The 12,549-nt window shown below is 36.4% G+C and overlaps 2 long non-coding RNA genes across 2 annotated transcripts in view; one reads left to right on the top strand and one right to left on the bottom strand.

Annotated features, from left to right (window-relative positions):
- LOC140512818 (uncharacterized) overlaps positions 1-11,725 on the top strand; it is a 38,216-nt gene extending 26,491 nt beyond the window's left edge. Inside the window, exons 2-3 of the long non-coding RNA XR_011969941.1 lie at positions 8,529-8,633; positions 11,312-11,725. This is a non-coding gene — a long non-coding RNA (uncharacterized lncRNA). The remainder of the gene's footprint in view (positions 1-8,528; positions 8,634-11,311) is intronic.
- LOC140512817 (uncharacterized) overlaps positions 1-12,549 on the bottom strand; it is a 110,038-nt gene that overhangs the window by 78,203 nt on the left and 19,286 nt on the right. The window contains exon 2 of the long non-coding RNA XR_011969940.1: positions 5,192-5,402. This is a non-coding gene — a long non-coding RNA (uncharacterized lncRNA). The remainder of the gene's footprint in view (positions 1-5,191; positions 5,403-12,549) is intronic.

The following is a 12,549-nucleotide window of genomic DNA, read 5'->3' as shown; positions in this document are numbered from 1 at the left end:
AAACCTATGCCAATGATTGGGACCAGTATGCCCAAATGCACAAAGACTGGATAGACCAGGGTGAGATCAGAAGAATAGTGAGTAGTCCAGGCTATTTCATTTCCCTCCCTCTTATTGTAGAAAAATGAATCAAACTGACTCCAGACTAATGAGGGCCTCTCTGTTTGTATAACCTTCCATAGTAACCCTTTCTGTAACAGCTCTTCAATCTCTTTACAAATGAAAAAAGGAGAGCAAAGCAAGGTTAGTCAATTGTCCCCAGGACTGAATGAATCAACCAAAGATGCATATGGAAACTCATGAGCACTAGAACTCAGAAGTTCCAAAGCTTATCTTTCTGATTCTGTAGCTCATTGCCAGTGTTCAATACATGCTAAGATGGATGATGATAATCAGGCACATTTTTCATTCCCAGACCCATTCTACATCATTTAAACAGGTGTCCTCTCTATGATAAGGCCCACTGCTGCTCTTGCAATAGAATGAGATTGGCCTGAGGCAGCATGGGAAGGCCAAGTCTACATGGCCTCAGTTACCCATTAATTCAAGCTGAAACTGGTGAGGAGAGGCTTTACTTCAACTATTCCAGGAGCTGCCGTTTTGTAGACCTGGACAAAATGTTGGAAATTGGACCATTCATATAGACGTTTTTTATAAGACATAATTCTAGGTACCACAGAACAATTTTGCTTTCGTCTTTTAAGGAAAATGTGAATTAAATACTTTATGACTCTGAAATAAGGAATCTGTGCTAAAGCCTATGTCTTTGTCAGTTATGTTGGTGGGATTTGGAACGTGGAAAACAATATAGACAATGCAGCCAGAAATCATCCCCTTTGGAAGCTTGCAAAACTCTTCCAATCCAAAGCAGCCAAGCAGGCTGGGGCTGCGCTAAGTCTCCACAATTTGTGGAGTCATTTCCACCAGCCTGCATTGTGATCCTGATTTCCACTGATTTATCCTTCTGTTGGCCCTTCCAGGAAAGTATCGTATTTTTTTTCTTCCACCCTCTGCCTTCTATATTTCATTTCATGTGTCTATCGAGGCTATGAAAGATAAAGCTCTGGGCTTTCTCTTGTCCTCAAGTTCTATATGGAATCAGTTCACCTGTCTGTCACTCCTCATTAAATTCTTACCCTCTTCATTCACATCCTGATCTTTGCAAATGAACATTTGCTTAATAAATGTTCCCAAGACTAACAGTGCCGAGTGAAAATCCCACACAGCAGTAAATTATTAACTCAGTCACAGAGGGAGTGCCATATATGACTTTTCAGAATGAGTTATTATGTGGATCATCATGTAATTATGAATTTTTCAAGCCATGATAGAGGAAAATTGAATATTTAATATTTTATGGACATATTCTACACTGAGGACATCTTTCAAAATTTTATGATAATTTTTAAAGTGAGCAAAGAGCAGAACAAAAGTTACAAAATAATTGCAAAGTTGAATATTTAATCACCACGGACATTGTTGGTTATTTCTCAAATTACATAATATTGTCAAGGCCATGAACTTTTAATCATGGAGTATTCAAATGGAAAAAATATGTGCATTAAAATTAAACTACAAATATGTTTTGATTGTTTAAGAGGTGAGACTATGAGGCTTAATATTATTCGTACTATAGCCTTAGATATGTAAATATTCATGTAAAAGCCAGGCTCTCCAATCATCCTGAATGGTTTAGACCAGTCAATTGTTTATACTAACTATGTTTTCGTGGGCATTTCAAAATGTCTCACTACAAAATTTACTTATATTAAAGAGTAAGCCCTGAAATATCCAACTAACATCCTTTTTGAAAAATGAGATAAATAATACAATCATTCCTTTATTTTAACAAATACGAGGTAGCATGATGTAAGAGATAAGACATTGACCTTAGAGTCAGAAGGACCTGGGTTCTAATGGTGCTACAATTACTTGCTAGCTATGTTACCCAGGGCACATATCTTAAGCTCTCTCTGTCTCACTTTTCTTATACAGAAAATAAGGAGGTTAGACTTGATGGCCTCAAAGGTTCCTTCCAGCTCTGAATCTGTGATCCTATGAATGCAAGAAAAATTTCAAAGCCTTAGTTAACTAAAACAAAACACAAAGTCCCTTCTGATCATTTCCTGCTACACTAAATAATAACCTAACACCATCTTTGCAGTCTTTCATAAACCTTTACACAAAATCATGCTTTCATATTCTATTTTACTGGTGAGCAGCTTAGTCAGATACCATTGATGTTTTCTCTTTGAAGATTAGAATGTTTGGTGATTCAGCACCATATTCAACACATTATTTCAATTCCTATGTACAAAGCCCTTTCTCAGATGCTATTAATACTCAATTAAAAATTCTTTTCTTGTGTACAGTTTTCCATTTGATGGCATTTTAGCAGACACATTTACCACCCAGTTTACAGAAGGCAAAAATGATAACAAATGTCTACCCCCCAACACAGAGGTGAATGACTCAGGATGCAGAATGAGATATAATTTTTTTAAATGTCCAATGAGGAACCATTTTTTGTTTGACTATGTGTATTTATTGCAAGGAATTTGCTTTTTCTTTTCTTTTCTATGTGATTGGAGGGAGGAGTTTGAGCAAAAAGGAAAACTGATTTCTATTCATTAAAAAAATAAGATTTGATTTAAAAAATAAATATGTGGATAGCATGGGTCTAAGAATGCAAGAAATTGAGTCCAGGCAGATCAGGTAAGGCAAGAAGTGGGGAGGGGGGCCTGGTATCAAATAGGCAATGTGGTATAGTAGGAAAGAGAACTGAAATTAGACTTGGGTTCAAGGCTCCGCTATGTCCCTCATCATGTAACTTTGGCCAGATTCTTTAACCTTGATCTCCTCCATCTCATCCACAAGTAATGCTTGGTCTACTTGCCTCAAAGAGCTGTAATGAGGCTTAAATGAAATCATGCACGTAAAGCACTTTATCATCATAAAAGCACTTGCATAAATGTTAGTTATCATATTAGGCTGTCGCGCAAGGTCCAAAATCTAACAGATCAGGCAGTAGGGATCACAAAGCAAGGTTGGAAGACTAGGGGATAAAGACAGAAATCCATACAAGGGGTCCATGTTACGGGCATGAAGCACCACCAGTGTGAATGAGACTTGTTGCTAAGACACAGGTTTTCTGAGCCAAGAGTTTCTGATATGCCTCCTGCCCAGGGCTATAAACTAGCATGAGAGTCTAGACACACCTGAGCTCCCAAATGGAGACAAATAGGCATGCTAGGCCGAAGTAGAGCAGTGAGGGAAGAGAACACAAGGCAGTTCATAGGATCACAAATTTAGAGGTCGTTGAGTCCCATGCCCTTCATCCTATAGATAAGGACACTGAGACCTAGAGGTGACTAGCCCTAGATCACACAGGAAGTAAGTTGCAGAACTGAGATTCAAACCAAAGTCCTCTGTTTCCAAATCCATGTCCTTCTGCTTTGTCACATTGTGTAAGGCTATATTTTAATCCAAAACAAACTTTAAAAAAATTAAACCCCAAATAATTCAGTGCAGCAACTGACCAAATGGATCTTTCTGTTTTCTCAGGTAGCTTGATCTCCTGTTACATTCTCTTTCCAATTAAGTTTGCAACTCTGCTTTTCTGTTGTGTTTTCATGGCTTAACTTTGGCTTCTGTTGATTAGAGCATGGAATTTGTGTTGGGTTTTTTTTTTTACAGAGAAACTGAGAAATTAGAAAAAGAAGGGAATGACTGAAAATTAAACACCTTTTGAACGTATGGATAGCCACTTTCTACATGAAAGTGAGCACCTAGTATTTACTTAGAGAAAAAAAAATTTATGAACAGAAATTGAATCAATTCAGTAAATATTTAAGGTGACAATAAGGAAAACCTTCCTAACCATCAGTAATAATGGCAACAATTCACATTTTTCTAGTATCTTAAAGTTTATTTTCTCTCACAACCCTGTGAGGTAGGTAATAGAAACAGTATTAACCCAGTATTATAGATGAGAAAACTGAGGCAGAAAGTTAAGTGACTTTCCCAAAGACAACAATGAGTTTCTCAGAGAAGCTGTAAAAATCTCTTTCCTTTCTTCAGTAGTGTACAAGAAAATTTAAACTCGGGAGAGGGAGAAGAATCCACAATACAAATTGAAACAAAAATAAGTTTTCCTGTTGGCATGAACTCTTACAAACGGATATTTGAAAACATTTTTTTTTAACTCAACATGCTATCTAGGCTCTGTATAGTATATGGTTTCTATCATTAGTATCATCACCATTATTTTTACCTATAGTGAGAGATAACAGATGAATAGCCTGAAAGTTACCCTGGTATCCATAAAATATTAAAGAATCTAAAGGAAGGCTTCCATCTCATCGAACAGATTCTCTGTGGAGGATTTATGGAAAGACACATAAGAACTGTACAGAAAGAAGTCATGAATAGTTTGCAATCTGTACCAATGGAAGAACCCGTCTCCCCCATAAATGAAATCATTGATACATTGAAATAGCTAACATTATTATCATCGTCACAAGTAACGATAATAACTCAGTCATGCATTACAATAAGTTTTAAAATGCACTTCCCTCAAAATAGCTCCTAAAGCAATCAGCTAAAATATTATCCCACTCTCCAGAAGGAGAAACTGAGGCACAACTTGACCAGCATCACATACAGAATGTCAGAGCCAGGGCTTGAATACCAATCTTCTCACTCCAAGTTTAGTAATGTTTTCACTACATATTTTGCCCTATTGTGAAATCATACAGGAGTCAGGGGGTACAGTAAATAGAACACTGAACTTAGAACCAGGAAGACTCGTCTTTGACCTCAGGCACTTATTAGCTATTTGACTCTGAGTAAATCACTTAACCTTGTTTGTAACAGTTTCTCATCAGTAAAATGAACTGGATAAGACAAATCACTCCCAGTATCTTTACCAAGAAAATCCTAAATGAGGTCATGAAGATTTGGGCATGACTGAAACAACTGGACAGCAACTAGAGTAATAAGAATGAAACATTCTTAAAAAGAATAAAAACATTCATAAAAAAGCAATTAAAAGATCACCTCCCAATTAACCGGGGTTAAGGTTTTACACAAATGGAAAAACCAACAAGAGAAAAATGCTTAAGGAATATATGAGGAGAATCATACACCCAGGGAGCATAGCTAGCCATGGAATATTCATGAAAGGACTCACATAGAAAGAATACGCAGTTTTGTCTTCTAAAATGGATTCCATTAACAGTCACTATGGCCAGGCACATAGTTTCTGCTGGATGTGTAGTTTCTTCCAGGAGTTCCTCTCAGTTGTTATCATTTGATTGCCACTTGTTGACGCTCTGGTGGTCCACTGTCCACAAGGCTATGGAACTTTGCTTTATTTCCAGCCTCTTTCTTCATCTAGGGTCCTCAAAAGAGAAGGAATTGGCTCTGTCATTAATCTTTTATTTAAAACCACAAGGGCCTTTTTGCTAAAGCCCTTTTGGAAGATAAAGCTTTAACACAATTGGGAGAATCTATCCAGTTCTCAAGTTCTGTTAGAATGGGTATTTTTTTTCTTGAGAGAGAAATGCTTTGCTCCAACCAAGCTGTTTGGAATATACAATAGTTTCAGCCAATTAATACCACCAACCTTAATTTTTTGGTATTTTATTAAAAAATGTAATTGAAATTTTTTGGTTTTAGATGTTTTACTTTTTCAATTGCATGTAAAAATTTCTAACATTCATTTTTAAAATTTATGAGTTCCAAACTCTTTCCCCAGCCCTACTAAATGAGAAGGCAAACAATTTGATATAGTTTATATATGTGCACTAATGCAAAATGTGTTTCCACAATAGTCATATTGTAAAAGGATACACAGGAAAAACATACATGCACACACAAAACAAAACATACATACACACAAAGGTAAAAAATAGTATGATTCAATCTGCATTCAGATTCCATTAGTTCTTTCTCTGGAGGTAGACAGCATTTTTCATCATAAGTGCTTCAGAATTAAGTTGGATCTTTGTCATTCACAGTTGATCATCATACAATATTATTGTTACTGGGTACAGTGTTCCCCTAGTTCTGCTCATTTCACTTTGCACCAGTTTCAGGATTTTCTGAAAGCATTCTGCTCCTCATTTCTTATAGCACAATAGTACTTCTTTACAATCCTATACCATAACTTGTTCAGCCTTTCCCTAAGAGAGGGCATTCCCTCAATTTCCAAACCTTAGCCACCAAAAAAAGAGCTGCTATAAATATTTTTGTACAAATAGATCCTTTTCTCCTTTTTAAAAATCTCTTTTGTATACAAATCTAGTATTAGTATTACTGGATCAAAAGGTATGCACAGTTTGATTGCCCTTTGGGCATAGTTCTAGATTGTTCTCCAGAATGGTTAGATCAGTTCACAACTCCACCAACAATTAGTGTCCCAATTTTTCCACATCCTCTCCAACATTTATCAATAACCTTTTCTGTCATGTTAATCAATCTGATATGTAGAAGGTGGTACCTCAAAGTTGTTTTAATTTTCATTTCTCTAATCAATAGTAGTTTAGAATATTTTTTTATATGACCACGGATAGCTTTGCTTTCTTCATTTGAAAACTGCCTATTCATATCCTCTGACCATTTATCAGTTGGGGAATGACTTGCATTCTTATAAATTTGGCTCAGTTCTTTACATATTTGAGAAACAAGGCCTTGCTGTAAAATTGTTTTCCCAATTTTCTGCTTTCCTTCCAATTTTGGCTGCATTAGTTTTGTTAGCGCAAAACTTTTAAAATTTAATTTAATGTAATAAAAATGATCAATTTTACTCCCTGTAATACTCTCTATGTTTTCTTTGGCCACAAATTATTCTTTTATCCATAAATCTAACAGGTGAACTATTCTAATACTCCTCTAATTTGCTTATAGTGTCACCTTTTATGTCTAAATCATATACCCATTTTGACCTTCTGTTGTTATGCAATGTGAGATGTTGGTCTACACTTAGTTTCCAAACTGTTTTCCAGTTTTCTCAGCAGTTTCTGTCAAATAGTGAGTCGTTGTCCCAAAAGCTGGCATCTTGGGAGTTATCAAACACTAGCTTAGTGGATAGAATAACAAGCCTGGAATTAGGAAGACTCCTTTCTTTGTTCATATCTGACTTCAGATACTTACTAGCTGTGTTACCCTAGGCAAGTCACTTAATCCTGTTTGCCTCAGTTTCTCCTCTGTAAAATGAGCTGGATAAGAAAACAGCAAGCCACTTCAGTATATTTGCCAAGAAAACTCCAGATGGGGTCATGAAGAGTCAAACATAACTGAAAACCAAAACAAAGTATTGTGTTATGGTCATTACCTTCTGTGTATTGTATACCCAATCTCACAAGGGTAATATCAGACAAGAGACTTGAACCCAGAACCTCCGACCTTAAAGCCACATCACCATCTCTACCCAATCTATTCCACTGATCCACCACTCCATTTCTTAGCTGGTACCAGTTTGTTTTGATAATTACTACTTTGTAATACAGTATGAGATCTGACAAGGGTAGGCCACCTACATTCACATTTATTTTTATTACTTTCCTTGGTATTCTTGACCTTTTGTTCATTCAGATGAATTTTGTTATTATTTTTCCAGATCTATAAAATATTTTTGGTAGTTTAATTGATATTGTACTGAATAAGTACATTAATTTATGTAGAATTGTCATGTTTATTATGTTGGCTCTGTTCACTCATGAACAATCACTATTTTTCCAATTGTTCAGATCTGCTTTTGTCATTTTAAATCTCAACTTTCTTTTCACTAAGGGCAAGGTTTCTGTCATAGGCTACACCTCAACTTAGGGTTAGAAATTCCTGGATGTTTTCTCTTTGATACTAAGTTGCTAAATCGAACCCAGTAAAAATTAGTTTATTGGTGCTACTTTCCAACAAAGCTACCAAGGGTCACTCTAGATTTGAGGTGCCTTTAGTTTCTCAGCTCTAAAACTCTTTGGGACTCCAAAGCAAATGAACACGAAGTAAAAAAAAGGTATAGGAATAAATGTAAATCCAAGGAACAATGTTCTCATCTTCCTCCTGCATTTCTTAATTTAATACATTTACATATGTGTAGCTAGCTTCTAATCTTTGAACGTATCCCTTATAGATGAATCTATTAATTATGATAAAATATTAAATTATTTTAATATATTTCCTTTCCCAAACATTGTTAGCCTTCAAATCAGAGGATGAACTCCTATTAGGGAAATCACTTCTTATATTTCTAACTATGACTAAGGAGGCCATTATAAGAAAAAATAATCTCTCTGATCTCTTAATTTTTACACATGCACTGTAATAGTTTGTTATTACACATCTAACAAAGAAATGTTTAGCTATCCATTTTTTGCATGAATTTTCATTAACTCAATTAAAGTTTTGAGCCACATGAACACTAGAAATATAGGGTGCTTAATTATATTAAATCAATATTTTATCAATACAATATTACAGAAATAAGTAAATGTACTGACTAATAAATGTTTGCTTAAATCTTCTAGACTTCTGGGACAACTGGGAAATGAAGTCTCCTCATAACAACCTGAGAAAGTGCCCAAAAGTCATTGAAATACACAGAAACACTTTTCCCAAGAATTAGGGATCCAGTAAGTGGAGACTTATACCAAGAAGAAGACAACTCCTCTTCTATTCCTCTCTATGCAAGTATATTCTACTCATACTTTTTCCATACTCTCCATACTCCATACTCTTTTCCTTGGAGACCTTCAAAGTACACAACTTATATAGAGAGATGTGGGAAGAGCTAATGGATACAAACATTTCCTGCCTCATTTATTTTTTTCCATGGTGCTACACTGGTAGGGGCTCCCAAACTTTTTTAAGACTACTTATTTCCTCAAAAATTTTAAACTGTGGATATAGGGAAGTGGGGGTAATGAGTGGAAGAATGGCTGTTGACTGATTGAACAGGGAAAAGGTACTTTACCAACTGTCCCTGCTCACTCAGAAGCTTGGCAAACCATGAAATGGTGTGTATAGACAAAATGGGAGCATGCTGACCAAAAAAAAAAAAAATGGCTTAGAGACCAATTAAATAAAGCTTTCAAGAAGTTAAGTAGATACTGATCGATTTTGGGGGGAGCCTATGTTCTGGAATAATATATGTGTACATCAAGGGGACCATAATATTAAAATACTCTTCTACTCTAGAAACCATAAAGCTTAAACATATCCTGGCAGTATTCAAAGACTTCTACAGTCAATAGTCAAATAAAAGCATGACAAATATAATCTCTATCATTCTAAGCTTAGGAATGCCTTCTGAATTTGAAAAGAGCAAAAGATCTATTCTGACTTGACATATATTTACCAAAAACTTATGTCTATTTCATTGTGCCAAATACACTACTGAAAACCAGAAACCCTGGGGTTGTTTCATTTTGTTTTGTTTTTAAAATAGCATTTGGTGATTTGTAGACAGACTTGAACATCAAGAGCTAAAGCTGGAAGAGAATCTGTTTCCCTTTACATCATACACGCAGTATGCGTTCCTGACAGATGCAAATGTGTGAAATGTGTATGGAAAAGCCTAGGATCTAAATGTAGCGACGAATGAGTAGAAAACAAACAGATAGAAGAGATCAAATGGTGTGACTGATTTGCAAGAGTAACATTGCAGAGCTAAACATACTGAAAAGAGAATGCACAAACTTTCTTGATTAACAAACAGCCCTGAACTTAATTCTTATTAGTTCATCAATCCATACAGTGTCTCTCTTTTATTTGTTTTTAATAACCAAACTATCATAATCAGATCTTCTATAGGGAAAGTAGAACAGTATTAATTCCAATTTGTCTCCTTGAATGGGACTGGATCTTCAGCCTCTAGCCTGCCACCACCACCCTCGGCATGAATTAATACAGTACAATTCACACCCTGTCTTGTCTCATTACTTAATTATGAAACATCTGCAATGCTTTGGACATTATGAGGTCTGTCTGATTGGTTATGACGGATGTCATACCCACTTTAATAATAGCGAGCAAATGCACAGGGTGGGCCATCCCCCTCACCCCTCTTTTTAATTCATGAATTCCATTTCATATTATAAGGGCAATAATACTCTCCAGGCAACATATTTATAGGGAATTATTGCCTTTCTCAGGTGAGTAAAATAATTCAACTTCATGGACTCCTGCTTTGTAGCACCAGGAGAAGTGTATTATAATTGCCAGATCCCAAATTGCCCAAAGTATTTTCTCTCACTTAGTGCCCAACCTTTGTCTTGGTTTCACCTGAGATAACCCCAGAGAAAGCTAAGAAGGGAGAAGGCATGATCACACCTCCTCACTGGCCATGATCTCCAAAATCTTTCCCTAACCAAGAGGCTATAAGGCTCTTCCCACTGTATTAGTTAGTTTCATAGTGAGCAAAAATTGGCAATCTTGCCTGTGAAACTTTCTAGAGTTCTGTTGGTTAGTTATTTTTTTTCCCCAGTGGACCTGTGTTTTCATTGGTGCACAGAATTCCCAATGAGAAAACTCTCTCAATCATCTGAATAAGCAACTTTTAATCTTCAAGAGCTGCCTAGAGCACTGAAAGTTTAGTTAACTTGTTCAGGTGGGCACACATCCAGTGTATATGGAAGGTATAACTTAAACCTAAATCTTTTTGACTCTGAGACCAGCATGCTATCCACTATGACACAGTGCTGCATGGTTGGTTCCATATGTTAAAAAAAATTATTCAAAACCAAATGTATCAGAACATTCTAAAGACTCATCTAAATCACTTGAAACCTTAAGAATAAAAGCCTGAGCTGTGGACTACACCATTGAAAACCAACAGACAGCAACAGCCAATAGGAATTCTTTTCCCTGTCTTTCACTTGAGAGTATTGTAATATCTATGGTGGGAGAAGAAAATGAGGTTGGTGACCTTGCACAATCCTCCCTCACCCAAATCAAAGTCAACTGCAAGTCATGTCATTATCTTGATGACATGGTCCTCTTCAAGAAAGGACAAACATACAATATCCCCACTAAGGGAGTACACTGGATAAAAGATGGTCTCCAAGATGACCCTTGTATAATGCCAATATACACATCACATTGGCACATAGGCCCAGGATATATTAAAATGACATGGAAGTGAGTGAGCAATCAGGTGAAAGGACAGGGTCCTTCGTAGATTGGTGGGGCTACCATAGCAGTCCCCAAAGGTGGGAAGGGTAGGATTTCAATAAAACCAGATTTAAATTCAAAGATTTAAACTTGTAAGGGAACTTAGGGGCCATCTAATGAATTCCTTCTTATTTTATAGATGAGGAAACAGACCCAGAAGAGTGAAGAATTTTATCCATGGCCATACAGGAAATAAACAGAAGAACTGGGATTTGAATTGAGATCCTTCTATTCCAAATTCTGTACATGTTCCCCACTGCTTCCTATTTCCAGTACCATTCCTCTAACATATTGCGTACCTTTGTCTTAATATCTTAAAGGAACAGAACATTTTTCAGTGTCACCTGAGGAACAAGAAATTGAATTCAATTCACCTCTCACTGAGCATCTATAATGTCCAGACACTGCACCCACTGAGAAGGCCTCTGGCTTTCATAAAGCCTTCAAGAAGGACAATCAGCTCACTTTCCCCCCTCAGGACAATATCATTGGGCTGAATTTATCATGCCTAAGGCCAATTACCTTCACTCAGAGTGCAGTTGAGGCCCTTGAGTAAGACCTAGTAAGAGCTAGTGGAAGGCTCATCTTGCCTTGTGTACAGGAGCTTTCTGTGTCCTGCTCAACTTCCAGGGTACAGAAGGTGCTTTGGGGAACCTATTCATCTTCATTCATGTAAACATTATGAATTTTTTAAAATTAAATTCCCTGTTTTATTGAGAACTTAATCATCAACAAAACAAATCATTCAATATATTTTTTTTAAAAACCCAACCAAGAGTCTTGTAGAAGAAACAGTGAACTTCTATTATGTACAGTCTGTGTTTTAAATATATCATATGCAATTTATTAAGGTAGAAATAAAACTGCTCTGTTTATTTCTATGGCAAAAGTGTCACAAAGGGGGTGGACAGGCAAGACTACATATTTTTCTTGAAGTATGTGGCAGCACCAGAGAAGTAGATAACTGGTTCTTCCCTCAATGGGGACCATTACTAGGGTCTGGTGGCAGTCTACATACTACCATCAATTTCAGAACCCAGAATCAATATGATAAGGAGCCATTGTGTGTTAGGGACTATGCTAGGTGCTGTGAATAGAAAGACAAAACCAAAAAATGAAAACAAAACAAAACTTCAAGGAACAAGACTAAGCCATAGAATTTTGCCCCTTTGTCCTGGTGACAGCCCTATCCAGACATCTCATGATGATATGATACTGTGCCCAAATGGAAGCTGTACCAATCTATAAAGTATTCTTAGGCCTTGTTTGTAGGAGAGATGAGAGATCCCCATCAAAACATCACGGTACCTTCCTCCCTACTATATAAAGAATAACAGGAGAATTAGTGTTAAAGGAGTAAAATTTTAAAACTACCTT

Source organism: Notamacropus eugenii, chromosome 6 (genome assembly GCF_028372415.1).
Source record: "Notamacropus eugenii isolate mMacEug1 chromosome 6, mMacEug1.pri_v2, whole genome shotgun sequence".
NCBI lineage: Eukaryota > Metazoa > Chordata > Mammalia > Diprotodontia > Macropodidae > Notamacropus > Notamacropus eugenii.
Note: the sequence above shows the minus strand (reverse complement) of the source record. Positions and strands in the feature narration are given on the sequence as shown.